This window comes from Pteropus vampyrus, unplaced genomic scaffold (assembly GCF_000151845.1).
Source record: "Pteropus vampyrus isolate Shadow unplaced genomic scaffold, Pvam_2.0 Scaffold11, whole genome shotgun sequence".
NCBI classification, from domain to species: Eukaryota; Metazoa; Chordata; class Mammalia; order Chiroptera; family Pteropodidae; genus Pteropus; species Pteropus vampyrus.
This window is the reverse complement of record NW_011888792.1, coordinates 16595586-16600303: the sequence shown is the minus strand read 5'-3', so window position 1 is coordinate 16600303 and position 4718 is coordinate 16595586.

Here is a 4718-nt window from a genome sequence, read left to right as displayed (position 1 = left end):
CTGCTACTACGGACGCTTTCGGTTGCTAACATGTAGGGGCTGGCGCGTTCAGTGACGTCAGCGCGCAGTGCCTTCTGCGCACGCGCCCTGCCAGGAGGCGCGGGGTCGAGCCAATGGGTGGGCCACAGGTAAGAAGTAAACAAAAAAGCGTAGCGTAATGTGTTCAGCATCTCTTGCTTGAGGAAACCATGAGAGATTGGGAGCTCATAATTTGAGTTCCTCTGTGCAGCACTGCAGAAACACAGCTGATCATTAAGATGAGCTTGACGCTTCTCTCAGCTCAGATGCAAATTTTAGACAAATTTCCTGTTCTGGGTCCCTGACCTTCCTTTCTTTGAAGCATTTACTTTAGAAAATTCGTATTTGTAACGTCACTATCTGCCCTTTTAAGGTATAAATCTTTTAAAAAGCTCTTGCCAGTTTTACAGTCCAGGACTGTCTTTCTTAAGGACCTGGAAGCCATACTTTTGAAATGTAATCAACGAAGAAGATAGCACCCCTGTTTTCCTTCCAGTCTGTAGAAGGGTTGGAGCTTACCACAGGCAGGCACATTGTTCCAATTTGTAGAACTACCTCCTATCATGAAGCTAAGAGTAAAAGTTAACTTTTCTTTTGAATGAGGCCAATTACTAAACACAGGTGGCCTATGATACTCCCTACTTCAACTCTTAAAGTCTCTCCCAGCTCTTTGTTTCTGAGTAGTTGAGCTCAAGAATTCTGGCCTCTCTCCTCTGTTATTATAATCTTAAATAATGTCTTCCTTACCTGTTTAACTTTGACATCTGAACATGGAACTTTGGTTTAAACAGAAACTAACAAACAACAACAACAAAAATACTTGACCAGAAGCCAAAGTTAATATTTGTTCTTTTGAAGAAAACTTATTCACACAGCAAATTGTTTAGAGTTTCTACCTGCTTAGTACTGTGCTAAATTATGAGTATTGGATAGTAGATAATTAAGACGTGATCTTTGCTTTCATAGTACTTGGTTTCAAATGGAGATAACAAAATAAACAATTGGACTCATTCTGAATTCTCAAGTGTTGCAAATTACAATACAGGATCTATAGTAAAATTTTTGTAAGGGACTATTGTAGGTAGGGCGCATAGTGTCTTTAGCTACTTGGGAATAACAGAGTAATCCAGTCGCTTCTGTTTGGTAGAATTGCAGGGACTAGGCATCTTAATGCCAGATTCCAGTGTGAGAAAGACCATTGGTAACAACCTAATTTTAGCTTCCAATCTGGCCACTTATTGGTTATAAGATGACTCTTTAGATTTCATAGCTCCCTTATTTAGAGCCATATGTAGAAGAGTCCAATATTCAACACATCAGAAAAAAAGTACATCTTTCCTTTCTTACAATATCACATTTACTATTATGCTATGCATCTTGATTACTACTACTAGCATAATTCTTCTCCAGAGTGCTCAGACATAAAATCAATGGCACCAACCTATACTCTTTGGCTTCCCATCTGTAGCAATCCTTGCCAGTAACTGGGACATGCAGAGTGCTAAGTAAATCTGAAATAGCAGAGTCAAACTAATGGTTCCAAATTATTAGTGCATATCATTTTCTAACATTTCTCCAAATGTGACTCTCAGCCACCTGAATCAAAATCAGAAATGAGATTTGTTAAAAATGCAGGTTTTAGTTCACTGTTCCAGAAATAGTGAGCCAGAATTTTTTGGGAGTGGGGACATAGACTATTTATGCATTTTTCTTAAACTGTCAGGATGATTTTCATGTTATATTTAAGTTTAAGAATCTCTTTCCTTTACCTTGCCATTTGCATCCAGATATTGTCAAATCTTCACTTCTCTAATGTCTTTTTATTAGTCAACTCTTTTCTGTTCCCTGCTTCTGACAAGGTATCATTTTATACTGCTAGGGCTATACACTAGACTGCTTGGCTTGCAGCCCAAGCTACCTTCAATTAAACTCTATATAGGGTAAACTTTCAAGCCCGGATATCTCTTAAAATAACAAACAAACAGATTTTTCTTTTAAAGATTCTCAGTCCTCAACAATGGTGATCTTAAGCAGGTAAAGCACTTGCAAATTATCGTGTTCTTTGCAGAATACCATATTATTTGTAAGGTATCATGGAATGATATTTTCTTTTTTATTAAACTTATTGGAGTGACATTGGTTAATAAAATTACAGGTTTCAAGTGTACAATTCTATTATACATCATCTTTATATTGCGTTGTGTGTTCACTCTCTAAAGTCAAATCTCCTTCCGTCACCATATATTTGACCCCCTTTACCCTTTTTACCTCCCCACTTTTCCGTCTGGTAACCACTAAACCCTTTTTTATGTCTGTCAGTTTTTGTCTGATGAAACATTTTCAATTCCTTCACAGGAAGTAGGAGCAAGTTTCCCGAGAGAAAATATTTTGCTTGTGCAATATAAAATGGCAGTTTGGGGCACATGTGTCTAAACAAAGTATAATTGGGGTTTCCAAATTTTGTCAATTAATAATAATAATACTTGTGCATTTACTTGTTTTCAGTTGGCTTGCAAAAAAAGTTATACCAAGCACTATAGATTTAAAAAACATGTAGGGGAGAAAAATTCTTAGAACATGGAATTTATATCAATTTACTTAATCTACATACTGGAAAAAGACTATCATTATTCTAATTTATCAAGGAACCTCCTCAACTGACACACAGCAGTTTTTCATGAAAATATAGTTAAAAATCATTGTCCTGCTGAGTAAATTCTAAACCCCACAGTGATACTGAATAATAATTTTGAATATTAATTAAGTATTGTATACCAGATATCATGTCATCAAAACTTAAACGATTATCTTTGTTTAATTCTCACCAGAGAAATCTCACATTATTATTTCTATTTTACATTTAAGTAAACAGACATAGGGTAATTAATTTGGCAAAAATCCTCATAAGTAAAAACTAGAGCCAGGCAGTGAATCCAGGCAGTCTAGCAGCAGAGGTGGGCTATTCCCTGCTTCATTTTATCTTCTCCTCATTAAGTGTTTTCATGATTTGAGTCTAGCTTATTGTCTCAATCAGTTATTGCTAGAATAATGTTGCATAAACAATAACAAGAAAGATCCCAGTATCATACAGCAAATAAGCGTATATTTCTCATGTCTTTGGTCAAGCCAGGATTGACTGATTTAAACTGATCTTGTGTAAGCTTGGTTCCAGGCTACAAGTTTAGTTCAGTTTTACTCCAGGCACTTCTCAGTCTTCTGGGATCAGACAACTATCTGGATCATGTTCATCTCAAGTCAAAGATCAGCACTTCCTGAGGTAGAGTGGGTTAGTGGAGGGGAATGGGGAATAGGCATAAATAGAAATGAGCCATGTGTGTCTTAAAAAAAAAAATGAAAACACTTGTTTTCATTGGAGAAGTGTACATCACGTGGCTACTTCTAGCTTAGGAATCTGGGAATTTTAACATTTAGATGGGCATATTTTATTTCTAGCCAAATTGTATTTATGTTGGCAAGGACAAAGGAAAAAATTTATATTGATAGACATTTTATTTTCAGTTCAGTCTAATAGAGAACAAGACTCAATAAGTATTTCTTGGTGTCATAATCCCATTGATTGTCCAGTAATGATGAGGGAAGGTAGGAGATTGGCTCAAATATAATGGTCACATTTGACAGAAGGGATGAATCTCTTATACATCAAATGACAGGAATTTCCACATCAGGAGACTGCCTATACCCTGAATTCCAAATGAAAACAATTAAATAATCCAGAATAGAGAATATGACCTGATCACAAAACCAGGAGGCCAAGAGAATATATACTAAAAACTAGAACATGAAGGTAGAATTGGAATGTCAGAGAGACAAATGAAGAGCAAGAATAAAAAGAGAACAGTGCTATTTTTTAGGCACTGAATAATCAAGTAGGAACATGAATAAATGTTAGGATTAAATATCTAAAAGAAAAATGACTATGCAAGTGGGCTATGGTTCCTGAGAGGAAATAAACAAGGTGGGTCCCAGTTTTTCTGGATCTCTGCCTTCGGAAAATTTCCCAGCTGCAGTGTAGTGAACTGGAGTTTGTTCAGAATATGAAAGTCTCTCTTATCTAAAGAGGTAGAGATCGGAGTTCTGAGTTTTTGAAGTGATTGGAATCTGTGGGGCAAGGCATTAAAAGAGTAGTCTGTGGAGTCATAAAGTTCTTATTGGGGTTTACTGCACATCCTTGCCTGAGAACTGGACAGTACAGCCATAGGCATGGCCACTCAAGGCATAGTGGCTGCTACAGAGGTGAGAGCAGAACAGAAGTATTAGACATTAAGCAGAACTGGGGACTTTAAAATTATGGCCTAGACATACTGATTAGACCTCCTTAACACCACCTAACAACATGAGAATCAAGCTGAATCACTGCTTTATGATAAAGGCCACATGCAGAGAAAGACCACTGTAGATATACTTTAACAAAGCTTAAAAACAAGCCCTAGCAAGCTTCTTGCCAATTTTGAGAGGCTCGGGAAACAGAAACAGAGAAAATATGTAGTCTCGAGAACAGAAATATGAAAAGTTTCAAGAAAAATGAATAAAACCCCATGAACTTAAAAGACAGTATTACACACTTAATACATAAGGATTGGAGCTCCAAAATAAAAATCAGAGTATAATGAGGCAATAAAATATTTTTGAAAAATGATAGCTGAAAACCTTTGACTTAAAGTGCTTAGAAGTTCAGAATT